The sequence below is a fragment of the Hipposideros armiger genome, unplaced genomic scaffold (genome assembly GCF_001890085.2).
Source record: "Hipposideros armiger isolate ML-2016 unplaced genomic scaffold, ASM189008v1 scaffold_125, whole genome shotgun sequence".
Lineage (NCBI taxonomy): Eukaryota > Metazoa > Chordata > Mammalia > Chiroptera > Hipposideridae > Hipposideros > Hipposideros armiger.
The window spans coordinates 3,018,148-3,034,359 of record NW_017731475.1 but is presented as its reverse complement, the minus strand read 5'-3'; the positions used below and the strand labels follow the sequence as shown (position 1 = coordinate 3,034,359).

Sequence of the window (16,212 nt, the reverse complement as noted above, 5' to 3'; positions counted from 1 at the left end):
TGCCTCACCAGGGAAGAGTGCAATGATGGTGCCAACTTGGGCCAGTGAAGCAGCGTCCTCCACAACTAGATTGAAGAACAAAAGGACAACAACTTGTCTGTTCCCCTTCCTCCAATTCCCCAGCACTGTTCCCATCCCCCCAATTACCCAATAAAAGTCTTTAAACAAAAAAAAAATATTTAAAAGAGAACATCAAGATGGAATATCTCCATGTTCTCTTTATGGAGATGCAAATATTAAAAAGTAACAAATTATTTTTCTGATTCCAGGGGGAAACATTTGTCATCTAAAAACATTACCGCTTTCATTTGATTAATTCATAATAAAATGATACAGAGCCACACTTTGAACCAGCGACAATGGATATGTATTATGACTTTTAATTATATAGCAATACATCCTGTATAGGACAGAAGATTAATAACTTGTTAAGTTGAAGCAATTACCTAACAATAATAATAGTAACAATGACAGAATTATATGTTTCTTCAGAGTGCTTGAGAGTGTATAAATCGGAAAGACTTACTCATTTAATCTGAATAGTTCTTTTATTTATTCTCTATGGTAGTTTTTATTTTTGGCTGCCTGCTTCTTTTTTTATGTAAGGTTTTAATTAATTCCTTTTACCATTTTATGAATCTCTCTCTTAAGTACAGTTTTAGATAACACTGCGATTCAAATCTTTGAGTAGCTTGAAGGTTTCCTTTTTCCTTCAACACTTTTAAAGCACTTAAGTTCCAGTGTGAGAGAGCCAAAACAAGCAGTATAAATAGCTTAGCAATTTTGGACTTTCTTTGGGTTAAAAGGAACCACAACATTGTCATTTTCAAACAGAATCCTTGCCCCACTTTGTGATAGAGAGGATTAAAAAATAAACTACACACACTCACACATACACATACTGTCCTGGTCCATTCAAGCTGCTTTAACAAAAATATCATAAACTGGATGGCTTAAACAGCAAACATTTATTTCTCACAGTCTGGAGGCTGGAACTCTCAGACCAGGGTGCCAGCATGGCTGGGTTCCAGTGTGGACTGCTGACTTCTCACTGGGTCCTCACATGGTGACAGTGGTGAGGGAGCTTTCGGGGTCTCTTACAAGGATACTAATCCCATTTATGAGGGCTTTGCCCTCATGACCTTAGCACCAATCCAAATTACTTCCCAAAGGCCCTATCACCTAATATCATCACATTGGAAGGTAGGATTTCAATATATCAATTTGGATGTATATAAACATTCAGTCCATAACACACACACACACACACACACACACACACACACACACAAATCTTGTGGCTTTTTTTTCAAACTCAAATGGATTTAGGTCAAGTCTTTGACTATAGATTTCATTGCAAGGAAGTATTCTCAATTTTTTTTATTCTGAATTAAAAATGAACTTTCTATTTGAAACCTTTTGCATTGTGCTAAGTCAAGTCTCAGAATGTTTTCGAAGTGGTTCAGTATTGTCTACTAAGTTAAAACTCTTTCCTGACTTTCAAAGGAAAATGTCTCCATTTCCACTGTTAAATTTCTGTTGCATTTTTTACTGATCCACACTCACATTGTGTTCCTGGAGGAACATCACTACACACACAAGAGGGCACCTTCATGCACCGATTTGAATTTCTTTGGGTGAAGTAGAAGCCCTCTTGTTCCACACAATCAAAACCACAGCTAGGTGACTAGTTTTTTGAATGAGCTGATCTCAACAAGAAAGAAAAAGGATTACTGCTCTATAGTGCTCACTCCTGCTGTAATCAATGCCCTCTACCTGAGCTGCTATAACCAAGTAAATTGCAGTCTGGGGGCTGACCAGGAATCTGAGAGGACCAGATGGGATAAATGCTTGGGCATCCAACTGAGAAATGAGCCTGAACTGGGACAATTGTTCAATTCAAGGTCATGTAATATAATGTCAATAGATCAGTCTTTGGAGTCAGGCCTATGTTCAAGTCCTAGCCCCACAAGTTGATGGCTGTTTAATCTTTAAAATGTTATTCAATTTCTCTGACTTTAACTATAAAATGGGGATAATAATGGCTCTACCTCAGACAGTTGTAAGGATCAAAAAAAGATGATACGTGGAAGGCAATTAGCATAGAAAGCATGTGTTATGCTTTCATTGACCCAGTTTGTAAAGAAGAGAATGAATCTCAGTTAAAATCAAAACAGTCCTATGAGGTAGGCTCTATTATTACCATCTCTGTTTTATAACAAATAAAGGAAAGCACAGAGAGTTTGAGTAACTTGTTCAAAGACACACAGCTAGTCCAAGCCAGAGACAAAATCTAAACCCAGGCAGTGTGGCTCTGTAATCTGTCCTCCTAACCTCTACACAAAACTGTTTCTCATAGTTCTTTGTTCTGAAAAGTCTTTTGAAATGGGAGTTAAAGCTGTGATTAAAGCCAGTTAGTGGGTAGAAAAGAGGAGGACATGGCAACAATGATGCTAGGCAGCAGTTAACATTAGGACCCAAACAGGCAGTACTTGCTGTTATGAGTGACATATTCATACAAAGACAGACATCAGACAGTAGGCCAAGAGCCAGGAATTGTTGGAAGAATCTTTTGGGGGAACCAACCCTTATCTGGTATCCAGTGATCATAGAATGAAGCTTCAAAGCATGGTACAGACATGCAGGTAATGCTTCCACTACAGGATATGAGGGAAAGAATCTCTCCTTTATTGCCCTGAATCCTAAGTCCAATTGGTGGGGAAAATGCCTTGGTGCACATAAGATAGCTACAGGCCTTAAGACAAAGACATCAAAGCATGGACAGGCACCATCCATAGGATGGCAGGATTTGTTGAGGCCTTCCCAGCACCAGCAGATTTTAGACTTTATTTCCAATGATCAGCACTTGATGTTGGTTACGGATGTAAGATATCATCCTGGATATGCTTGGCTGTGTTTGCTTAACAGAAACATGACTCAAGGCTTCAGATGAGACCCAAAAGATTATGCTGGCCTGGTGCTTCTTTTTTTCTGAATCTCTGAATGCCTGCACCCTTTTGCACAATCTCCACCTCCACCCTACCCCACGCCTACCCATTCTTAAATAGGACAGTAGCTTGAGATTGTGGAGTTGTAATTAAACCTGCCTTTTACCATAGTTCTGACCTCTCAAAAAGTTATAACTAAACTTACTTTTACCATGGTTCTTTCAATGGGTTATTGGATATATGGTAAAATAACCCCAGGATCAGTCTGTATCTGGTTTCCCTTATATAGTCAAGCTATTATTGAGATTCTCCCTGGATTACCTGAAAAGGGGCTAGAAAAAAAAAAAAAACCCAGCCAGACTGGACATCTTTACCCAGTTCAGATTTATATCTATACTGTTCCTCTTCACTCCTTTCTTCTCCCTTCCTCTCTTCTGTTTTCTCTCTGCAGGTTGCCTTCAGAGGGGACTTCCCAAGACCACCGTCCTATTACCACACACGTCTTCTGTCCTCCATAGGGTAAACAAACTTTGGGCAGTCAGCACCAAAAAGTAGGGACAGCTCCTTTCCCTGGGGCTTCCCAGCCTGGTTCCCAGTTGTGGTTTTACTACAGGGCTGTAATTAGTAGCTAGGAGGCTCTTCGATCTCCTACCGTCACTGTGGCTTTTAATATCAGAGTCTGGCTCAACTGTTAAGTTTATCTGCCACAATATTTTCAGAGCTCTCAATGTCTAGTCATAGGTAAATGGAGTCATTAGAGACTCCCAGGAAACGTATTTGATTCAGTCTTAATTCAAAATTCACAAATCAAAGACTTTTCACTGGCATTTGTTAATCTAGTAAATCTCAGGTGGATCCTTGGGTACACTTAGAATCATGAAAGGGTGGGAAAAAGTAAAAATCCCTGCATCAGTATTTCAGAGTCCATCCTGGTCTGAGTTGAACTTGCTAGGCTGGCCTCCTGGAATACCTCATTGCCTCTAGGGCCTCAACAAATTCTGTTGATGCTTCCATAAACTTTCAAGGGGACAGGCTGACTGTTCTAGCACTGTTTGGACAGAACTTAGAAGTTTGAGCTGGAAATTCTAGAGTTATTTGAACACATGTAAGGACATATTCCATGTTCTCTGGAATATTTTAGACAATCTTTGGGATTCTCTTCTCAGGCTCACATGTCCTCTGTGGGCAACCACGGGGACTGAGTTGGAATGTTACATTTTGGGGAGTCAATGTGCTCTGCGGAAGCTTAGGGAGTTAGTTAAGACCTTCAGGTACTAGAAGGTACTCTAGAAAGTTACTCTGGTTTGGGAACACTGGTTTCTCTAAGTTTAATGCAGGGTATTGAGTTGTTACAGAGCAGTCACTAGGTTCTCCTACTTACCTGCCTGAGCTCACAGAAGAATTTGTGACCTGTTTTAGTGGAATTCCAAGTATAATTTCTCCTTTGTTACCAGAATAATATAACACTTGAAGATTCTTTTCAAGTTCTCATGTAGATGTTCCACAAGTGTTCACGAGGTGCCATTGTGACTCCATGACATATCCAACCCCACCACTAAACTCCCTCACCTCTGCTTGATGGGAGAGCAGAAGTGAAACATGCTCTAGAAAACAGCAGGAGCAGCCTGTCAGCTACAGAGATCCCAGGCGATGGAGAAGACCCTTCCTTTCTAGGCACTTCTACTGAAGCATCATATCTGTGGCTGGATAAGATATGGCATGAATGTTCACATATGAGTTCCTGCTGTGAGAAACCATGAACTTATTACAAGGTAGGAACTGTATAGCACAGTGATAGCGATCCTCGATTTTTATCAAGAAACTACAAAGTGTTGGCCAGAGCAGCTGAACACAAACGTTCTGGAATTATACGTGTGTAGATGTCAAATGATACTCTGCCACACTTGACCTCTATTTGAAGATACTGTGAGCCCCAGAAAGAACAGATACATAAATTTAGAGCTCAAAAGCAAAGCCAAAGTCCCAATTTGATTCCTTATTTCGTCCATGAGACAAAGATAAACTTCCCAAATCTGACAGGGCTGAGAAATTTCCTGAAAATCACAAGTAGATTTAGAGGGCCTGTCAGTCAACTATTACCACAATGATGCTACATGACAAACATCCATAAAACAGCAGCAGCATAAAACAATAAGCCCTTGCTTAGCTCATGCAAAGCAGGTTAGCTAATCCAGATTGGACTTGGCCAGACGGTTCTGTTCCACATGTCTCTCAAACTTCTCCTGAGACCAGCAGTAGTGTGGGAATGTTCTTCTCATGAATATAACAGAAGCATAAGACAGTAAGTGGATACACACAAAGTCTCTTAAGGCCTAAGCTTGGAATTGACACCCTGGACTTGCACCCAATGCTATCAGCCAAAACAAGTCTCATGACCAATCTCAGGATCAAGAAGTGGGGAGAACAACTGTAGACCTTTAATGGGAGAAACCAAACAGTCCCATAGCAAAGAAAACGAATACAGGAAAGGAAATGTGATCTGGCACAAAGGTGATCAATAAGCAGACAGTAATGGGACTTGTGCACAGATGTGAAGATGACCAGCAGCTCAGGTCTGCTTCTGCAAAATGCATTCGCTTTATATGATTGATACGTGGCCTTCATTACTACTGACTCCAGAGCAGGAAGAATGAATATTGAATCAGATCTCCTCTGGTCAATGCATATTTTCTGAAATAGTTCTAAAAAGGAAACTTGTGTTCATCCTTCCCCTTAAACATGATCCTTTAAATTCACTTAGCATATCACTAATATATGTCAATAAGTAAAAATATTCCAAAGGACTTACAAATCCTTTATTATCTGGACACAGAATGGTGATCACTAGTTATTGTATAATAATTACATGGTGAAGGAATAAACAACCTCTCTGTCTTTGCCAAGCTTTAACAATCTGACCATCTGGGTGTGGATAGAATGAACTTCTAAATGTCTCTTCAGAGACTTCCAAATGCATTAAATTCTCAGAAGGATTGGCAGTAATTGTAGAAATGATTGTGTTATGACTACCAAATAAGAAAGCTAGGTCTATCGGCTTGCTACTTAGAAATTATAAAACTAAAAGCAGCTTGGTAGGGTCTTGGAAATTTAACCATGTCCTTGAATTTTAAACAGTGTGTAAGTCCATGCAAATTGCCTTTCTGTAGCATGATTTTGTAGAATCATAGAGGAATTAAGACAACACTTGCCATTTCTATGACTTTTGGATCATACCTTAAAGATTGTTCTGTGTCTTCACAACATTCTTCTTTTTCTCTTTTACGTGTCTGGCCAGAATATTTATCTCAGAATACTTAACTAAATGCAACTCAGCAGCTGTTCTCAGTTAATATCTTCAGGTTAAATCAGTACATGCAGACTAAAAACCTGCTTTTGGTGTTTGTTTTTAAAGTCAGCAAGTACATGCCCAGCTTTGAGACTTGTATTTCTATCACTCCCCACACACACATTCTCCAAATCAGGATGTTCCAAGGAGATCAAAGGGATCATTGCTTTTGGAAGAGTAGGCATACATTTCAGATATAATGTCATTAAGGAAAAATACAATGCCTATTATATTGATTGCCTGGATTATCAATGATTGTTACTAGAAAATGTATCTGCCTGTATAAAAGTCTCACAAAATCATATAAATAAACACATCAGAACATTAAATAAAATTTTGTCCACTAAATAATCCCCTTTATTTTTCTAAATAAGGCATGCCATCTAGCTTCCAAGGAAAGAATATCTCAAAATAGTCTTCCTTTAACATGGCAGCTAACAAACGTAAGCTGACCCTGTATAGATAAATCATATGAGAGCTCTTCAGACATTTTTAATACTTGTTAAAGTAAGGAGGTAAGCCACCCAAAATTTCTGCAGATAGGGCATTTGTGACTATGCAAGCAGAAGTCACAGTTAAAACATGATCTCATCACTCCATGTACCCACTGCCTAGACCAGTGGCTACTCAAACTTCATTGACCATGACACACAATAAAACACACATTTAACGCCACAACTCAATATGCATATACATCCTCAAATACACACACATAACTGAAATAACAGTTTCAGGAAATGGCACTTACCATCACTACATATGACACACTCTGATATTTTGCTTCTCTTCTATTTAATTATGTTTCAAATGCTGATAGCAATGCACTGAAAGTGATTTCACACCTGTTAATAGATTGTGACACCTGTTTGAATTTTGGAGAAGTTGAGCCTTTGTAGGTGTCAAAGTCCAAGTTCCCTGGAAATCAGACAACAAGGCAAAACTTTAGTGCTTTGGGAGTTTGATCTCAAGAAAGCAAGAGTGAGAGGAAAAGGAAATGAGTCAGGGAAAAAAGAAGAACACATATAAAATGGTGCGTTACTGAGCTGGCCACAGCTTCACAGGAAAAGACAGCTGGTTAGTCACAAAGAAGGGACATCTCCAGAACTTTTGCACAGAATCATTACCTCTTAGAAGAGCCCTTTGTAGAAGGTGGGAGAGAAAAGCAAGTTATTGAATGATAGTTCCTGCCCATGTGTAGTCTCTCACTGGTCAAAATTCACCTCCATTTCAACTCCCCATTCCTTGATTACGTCACCCAGTGCTCTGGGCAGAATCTCTTCCAATAAGGTCAGACCATGTGCTAAGGCTGCTAGGGCATCTGGCCATGGAAGAGATGCCAACACCCAGGTCACATCCCCAGGGAGCCTGAGACAACCTGAGATGAAGGGATGGTCAAGGCAGCCAGTGTTTAAGACCTTGGTGACACAAGTTGTCACTGTTCTCTAGTTAGGAAGTGGGACATGCAGCCAAGGCCAGGAGTCATCTAGACCTGTGTACACTGTGGGAGACCCCAAAATCAAGGTCACTATATGGGGAAAACAGAGACCTTGGAGATGGACAGACCTAGGTACATATCCTTTCATCTCCACTTCCTAGATATGCGATATCTGTGTAAGTTGCTTTACTTCTTTAATGGATGATACTAATACCCTTGTAGAGGTGGTATAAAAACTAGGGATAATATATGATTTACTCCAAAAACACCTTTCACATCTATTAGATTTATTCCTAGTCTATATTTTTGATGCTACCATAAATGGTATCTTTTCTTTTTTCTTTTTTATGCTATTAAATTTATATACAGCAAATTTGCTAAGCTTTTATTAATTCTAATATGTTATCTGTAGTTTTCAAATTCTTATGTAAGGAATCATATTATCTGCTAATGATATTTTTCCTTATTACTTTTCCATCCTAATTCCTCTTAATTTTTTTTCAACTTTACTTCCTGTGCTAGCTAGAGCCTTCAGTACAACCTTGAATGGAATTGTAAAAATAGGCACACTTGTGATCGCTGGGACAGGTTCGGGATGCCATGCATTGTTCAACATTATTTAAGATCACCATGTGCCATCCAAACCCCACTCCAGCATCATTTTCATCACCTTCCCCAACGGAGGACATTCCTGTGTTAATGTCCACAACAACCCCTGAAGTCTCTGCTATTTCTGCCTCACCAAACAACCATGTCATCAGAACCAAACAACAACAATAGCAACAACAACAGAAGCCCAAAGTGATCTGAAGTGATGAAGCTCCAGCTAAAGGGAAGAAAAATCCTTCCAATGCTGAGCAGGAAAGTAAATACCACAGTGAGGAGGCTGAGGTGGGTCTGCAGAGCCCTGGCAGAGACTGTGAGCTGTACAAGCACACATGCCAGGAGTTACAGAGACCCATGGCTGAAACCCAGGACCTGACGAGAAGGGGAGGCAAGGACATGATGTTTGAGACTGAAGATGGAGGATCCAGGGCTCTGTGCATTTCACGACTGAAGAAGCATAACCAATTAGCCCACATCAGATTAAAGAAAGGAAGTGATCAGCTCCACAAGGTCAAGCAGAAAGTAGATGCCTATCACCTGCAGCTCCAGTGCCTGTTGTATAAGGTGATGTGCCTACAGAAGGAAATGGCCAAATGTCTGTAGTTTAAGTCAAAGGATGAAGAAATTAATCTGGTCAGTTTAGAGGAGTTTTATAAGAAGGTTCCAGATATCAACAAGGCTGAAGTCACCAAACCCTTGCACATCTGGATTGGGAGCTGGAGCAGTGGAAAAGGCCAGCGGAGAGGTACTGAGAATGTCTGTCCAACAAGAAGATCCTTCAGGAGACTGAGGTGAAGAAGGAGGACCCGAGCAGCCTCACCTCAACAGCATCATGCAGGCTTCCCTTCCAGTGCAAGAGTACCTGTTCATGCTGCTTGACCAGGCTCACAAGCCAGACACCTACTGCCTCCCCTCTACTTCTTCTGTGTCCAGGCTACTGCATATGGACAGGCCGGTGATAAAACTGTCTGTGGCAATTGAAGGCATTGTGGATGAAGCCAAGACTCTGTTTAAGCCTCATGGGGATTCCTAAGATGGTGAGAGCAACTTGGATGCTGAGGAGGAAAAGACCACAGAACACGGGAGTGGATGACAAAACTCAAGGAAATGCTGAAGAGGCACCTACTGTCCATCATGCATGCCTCAAATACAAAGATGACAGTGTGCTTCACCTGACTTTCTACCATCTTGTGAACCTCAACATCATGACAGTAAAAGCCCAAGTGGCAATTGCCATGGAGCTGATCACCCCATCAGTGAAGGTGGCTTGCCATCTTCTGACTCAGTCCTGACTGTTAGTATTTTAGGGAATCATGAAAAGAAAACTCCAAATCTAGCTAACGAGGACCAGTTTGTTAAAGTTGGCTTCCTGACTCTGAGAGACTACGTACTTGATCTAGGTCACCCCTACTTGTGGGTACAAAGCTGGATGGCCTTTACCTCCCCAAAGAGCAGTCCCAGCACACAGGGATTGCTCGCCACTCACTGAGTGCCAGCCACATGGAGACCACCATGAAACTGCTGAAGACCAGGGTGCAATCCTGCCTGGCCATCCAGTTTGCATCCATCGAACATGGCATTGTAACAGTTACCAGTGACTGCCAGTGCCTCTTTCCTGAAAAGGTTGTCTCTCACCTGCTGAAAAGGTGACAACTGCCCATGAGGATTACATGGAGCTGCATTTCATGAAAGACATTGTGGAGGAGGAACTGGCTGGGGACATTAATCTCTACTACATGGAACTCGTGGAAAGGGGCACAGCCAAACTCCAGGCTGTTCTGGCTCTGAACTTCAGCTACCCCTCCATCCCACTCATTCTCCCCAGCTCTGTCTGAACTGGAAAGTGGAGAAAAACAACAGTAACAATGACACTCTTCAGGAGCTGGGGAGCAAGGTCAGTGTGTGCTACAAGGAGCTGTGTGGCCCCTGGCCCAGCCATCAGCTCTTGACCAACAAAGCTAGAGTACCTGTGCCTGCTGCTGGACATCGATCTGAAGACCAAGAGCCATGATGACAGTGTGGAGGGGCCCAAGGAATTTCCTCATGAGAAGATGTGTCTGTGGCTTTTCAGGGGTCCCCAGTTTTCAGGGGATGAAGCTGACCTCCCGCTTGGCCTGATGTTTCCCCCTAGACCCCAAGTGCTGCACCTCTGCTTTCCCTTCTGGTCCACATGTAGCTCTTGATAATCTCCAAAGACAGATATTTCATTTCTAGCCTATTAAAGTATCACCTGATGTACATATATACATACATACATACATACATACATACATACATACATACAGGCACATTGGTCTTATTCCTAATATTGAAGCGGAAGCTTTCATTATTTCACTATTAAGTTTGAATGTGCCGTAGGCTTTTTGTCATTGCGTTTTATCAGACTAACAAACTTCTTTTATTTCTAGTGTGCTAAGAGTTACTTTTTTTGCAGGGGGAGGGAGGGGAATGGAAGTTGAGTTCTACCAAACCATTTTTTCAGCATCTGTTGACGCAGTAGTTTTTTCCTTTGATTTGTTAATGTGGAGAACATTGATTTTTTTAAAATTTTTTTTAATAAAAAATCTTTCATTTCTAGGATAGGCAGAACCTAGGTATATTGTATTTTCTTTGCTAGATTGGCTTTGCTAATATTTTAAGATTGTTGCATCTATGTTCCTGAATGAGATTCACCTGCAATTTTCCTTTCTTGTATTGTCCTCTTCAGGTTTGTTCTGTCACGGTTACACTGGCCTTACAAAATCAATTGGGAAATGTTTCCTCTTTTGCTCTATTTTGGAATAGTATCCGTAAAAGTGAAAGTATTTGTTCCTTGAATGTTTGGTAGGACTCCGTGGTAAAACTACCTAAAGTCTCAAGCTTTCTCTGTGAGATCTTTAACTACCTGTCAATTTTGTTAATGGCTAGATGTGTTCTACTTCTTCTTGAATCAGTTTTGGTAAGTTATATTTTTTTAGGAATTTGTCCATTTCATGTAAATTTTCAAATTAACTGGCATAAAGTTGTTCATACTATAATTTTATTATCTCCTTAATGCTGGCAGTTAAATCCCCTTTTTATTCTTCATATTGTTTAGTTGGGACAGCTCTTTTTTCTTGATCAGTTTTGCCAAAGATGTGTCCATTTCATTCGTCTTTCCAAACAACCAAATTTTTTTTGTTCATCCTTTTTATTCAATGCTTATTTCCTATTACATTAATTTCAGCCCAGGTCTTCATTTTCTCCTTTCTTCCAGATTCTTTGGGTTTACGTTGCTGTTCTTTTCCTGTCTTCTTAAGATGAACATATCACTCATTGACTTTCAATGTTTTTGTTTTGATATAATCATTAAAAGCTAAAATTTCTAATTGCTGCTTTATCTGCATTCATAGGTTTTGATAGTAGTATTTTTCACTATCATTCCATTCTCAATATTTTCTAATTTTATTATATTTTCTTTAACTCATGATTTATTTAAAATGTATTTCTTAATTTCTCAGTCTATGGAGTTTCATTGGTTTTCTTTGGGTTATTGATGTCTAGCTTTACTACACTGTGTGCAAAGAATGGTACAGGACTTTGAAAATTATTGAGACTTGCTATACAGTCAATGTTTACAAATGTTCCTTCGGTTTATGTACAGAATGCATATTCTATTGTAAGGACATGTTTTTTTAATATATCTGCTAAGACATGATCGTAAATCATATTGTTTAAATGCTCATTTTCCTAACCGATTTCTTATGTGTCCCTTCACTCAATTTTAAGAGGTATATTAAAGCCTATTTCTGCAATTGTGGATATATTTATTTCTCTCTTAGTTCTGTCAACTTTTGTTTTATTCATTTTGGATATGTTATTAGGAAACACAAATTTTCTATTATTATATTTTCCTGGTGAGTTAAATATTCTATCACGAAGAAGGGGTTATCTAATTATATTTTTGCTTTAAAGCATATTTTGTCTGATATTAAAATAACTATAGCACCTTTCTTTTGATAAGACTTTCCTGATACATTTGTTTAGTCTTCCTTTTGTGTTGTCATCCTATCTAGCAATCTTTATGTTTTATCTGAAGCGTTTATTTCAATTACACTTTTTTGTAATTATTGACGTTTTTACTTGTATCTACTACAGAAGTTTTTAGTAGTACTATTAGTAGCTTCCAGTGAAAGTGTTTGTCTGAGTATCTGGCCTACCACATTGTCATAAACAGAAGGTGATATTATTCATGTAAATTATCTGCACAGACTAGATATTCAATAAACAGTAGGTACTTTCATTGTTACAGTTTATTCTCCTAGCTGTACCAGCATATCTGTTACCTTATTTCTTCATGGAATCATCATTCATAAAGAAAAAAATGGGGGGAGGGGGAGAAGGGGTACATCAGTAAGGAACTAATTCTTCATTGGTTTTTCTATTAATAGAATGCCAAGGCTAAGTTCTGAATTCTAGTAATTTGAACCAGAAAAGTAAAAGACCATGGTCATACATGTGTTCCAAGGTTCTCTAATAATAAGGCAGGAAAAGAAAGCCAGCTCCCTTTATTTTAGGTTCCAAACAATACCCTTGATCATATAAAACATAGTGATGAGTTGAAAAAACAAAACAAAAAACAAAAGACAGATCAAATTATGCAGCAAACTTTGCCAAAAAAAAAAGAAGAAGAAAGAAAATGAAAGGCCCAGTTTTCCACATAAGTCATAAATATCAATTGGTTAATATAAAATAAAATGTTTTTCATAGCTGCATGGCAGCATCTGATACAAAACTCCAGTGTTTGATGAGTGTTGCTGCCTCTGTCTGCAGGAACGGGAAAGAGGTTTGACACTCTAATTTCAGAACTTCTAAACCAGACAGGGTCACTTTAAGGATACGTGAAAGTCATCAGAATCCTAAATCACAAAAGTAAATACAAACATGACTAAATGCCAATATCTCCTCACTATTATCTCTTGCCAAGTTTGTACTGACAGAACTAATAAAATGAAAAGTGACACTTTTTCCACATTTATCTCATTGGTAAAATATCAACCACATGACTAGCTTTTGAACTGTCAAGATAATGGCAACATTGAACACTCCTCAAGGGAAGATATCAAAGAGAGACCCAAACTGTTACTTAATACTGTTATCCCTTTTCAGATGGAAGCTATGACTCCAAGGACAGCAGCAAATCAAGAATGGCACATCTGCAAAAACAGAATCCATCATGATAGAACAGTTCTATTATTTGTTTGTTTGCTTGTTTGTTTGTTTCTAGATATGCTACATGGGTCAAAGTTACTGGAACCCTACTCTCACAACTCTGAAATGCACAACATTTATTCGCCATCCTATGGAAGAACATCAAAATTGAAGAGTACTTGGATATTTCCACACAAGTACAGGAATCATAAGGAAAGTGGAGCTTGGGGTTATCTAAGGTACATCACCATTACATAAGATAGGTAGTTAAAGGAGGAAAGTAAGCTAGTCAGGAGACAGCTTGAAGCTACTACAAAGTGTCCAACACCAGTTGTTTGCAAGTCCCCAGAACCGGTCTTTGGAGAGGAATTGGTAACTGAGATTGGAGGCCCTCAGTGGAGTGAGGGGGCAGGCTTCAGAACCCTGCCTGGCATACAGGGAATTTTCCCCCTGAGTATTGAAATGTAAAGTCAGGACCAGGATACCCTGCACGACCTGAAACAGTTACAGAAGGCAAATACCAGCAACCAGGTTGGACACTAATATAAGTCACCGAGGGAAACACATAGTTAAGCATAATGACATTAACTATCTGAAAAGTAGATGTAAGATAATAACTGAGTTTTTTGATTTCTGAATTGGCTCCAGGCCTTAGGCCTGACGTGTATGCTAATGGTTGGGGCATTTGAATCATGAGCCATAAAGTATCTTAGTTTCAGAATCAAAATAAGAATCCTTATGGAGACCAAGCAGTTCTATATTTTAAGGGGGGGGAAACCCTAAGCATTGAAAAAAAAAAGTTTTTTGTTTTTTATCTTCACATATGATATAAATTGAAGGCCAATCAGTAACCAAAAAGTATTCCCTAAACATAGTCTCCAACCCACCCAAAAGTCCTTAGTGTTTTACACCCTAGCATTGTGTACTGTTGAGCCAACTGTATTGTGAAACCATTCTGTTGAGTAGGACAAGTAGGAGTTGATACATATTGTGTGCCAGGAAGGTTTCGTGAGACAGAGACATAAATAAGACATGGTCATTTCCATGAAGTGAACATTTTTTTATAACAAGGCCATAAAACCTTTGAAGGAGCCTTGTATAATTAATTTTCAGTATTTATGTAGTGTTTGTGTCCATGTGGCTCTAGACATTTGGATACAAGGCAAGGGGCTCCACAAATGTTATTGAATGAAAAAGTATCTGGCTCACGTATTAGTATTCTATTGCTGCCATAACAAATAACCACAAATGTAGTGGCTTAAAACAGGACCCATTAATTCTGTTCACAATTCTGTGGGTCAGAAATTCAGGCACAGCATATCTCAGGGTATCTCTACTTAGGGATCACAAGGCAGAAACCAAGGTGGTAGCCAGGCTGGGATCTTATCTGGACGCTCAGGGGAAGGTGTCCCTTTGAGGGAGAATTCAGGTCCTGCTGTTATAGGACTGACAGCTCCATTTCCTTGACACATGACCCCTTCATCCTCAAGCCAACAACAGCACCTCAAATCTCTGACGTCCCCTTCTGCTACCATCCAGAGAGATAGCTTTGCTTTTCTGGAGTTGTATGATTAGACTAGGCCTCCCTAATCTCCCTATTTTAAGGTCAGCTGATTAGTAACCTTAATTACAATCTGCAAAGTCCCTTGCACCATTATGTAACATGACATATTCACAGGAGTAACATCAGCAGTCAACATTATGCCTGCCACAGTTCATTTGACTGCAAGTAACATAAATCTGCCTCAAGTAGTTTACATCAAAGGGAATTTACTGGCTAATTGGGAAGCTAAGGCATTATGCTGCCTTCATTATGGATGGAGCCTTTCCTGAAGATATCAGTTCTTAGCCTCCATCTCTCAGCTCTGTTCCCTGCTGGGTATGGCCTCATTCTCTCCCACTGAAAATCGATTTCCTTCTATTTCAATTTTGTGTTCCCAGGTTAGTAACCCACAGAACAAGGGAGCTTCTCCATTCCAATATCCAATCAGAGCCCCTGTCTCTGGACTTTGATTTTTAAGCAGAGTGTTCATTGATGGGGAAGTGGCTGGTGCTCATTCATTCTAACATCATAGTTCACTCTTGATACTGAAACCCACTTCATTCAGAAGAATCTGGACCTTGACCTTTTCTGAGTCTCACCTTCTTGCTCTCCTTTAGTTAGTAGATGCTATGGTGCCCTAGACATACTTCTTTACCAGCCGGCGTATCCATTACCCAGCTGCTGTGTGTACTGTATCCAGCAACTTATACCTGTGACTTTCTCCAGAGCATTGTCCTTGGCTGACTGGGATACCTCACTCAGAGATGTCTGGGAATTTTCAATATCCTCCCACCCCAAGGCAGCCAATGACTGGATGATAGGAAGGGACAAAATTCCAGCCTCCTTGCCATAAGATATACATTTCCAAACTAAGACTTCACCTAAGACCACATCCTTGCTCAGCTCCTCACACTTACCTGTACTGCTTCTCTCACTTCCTTCCAAGTTTTCCTAAAGCACACACTCTCAATAAACCATGCACACCTCAATCTCAATCCTTGTCTAAGGCTTGGCATTTAGGGAACCTACCTATTTCCTGCTAACTTTGCTATTGCCTAATGTCTTACCCAATGTCCCATTTTTGTTCACTCAGCCAGAGTTCCTTTCTGTTGCTTAAAATCAAAGAACTACAACTAATACTCTTAGAACAGAGAAAAGATGGAAA

General features: G+C 39.7%; 1 pseudogene; it reads left to right on the top strand.

Annotated features, from left to right (window-relative positions):
* Nucleotides 1-2,111: 2,111 nt before the first annotated feature.
* On the top strand, nt 2,112-10,518 carry LOC109385770 (THO complex subunit 5 homolog pseudogene; annotated as a pseudogene).
* Nucleotides 10,519-16,212: the final 5,694 nt, after the last annotated feature.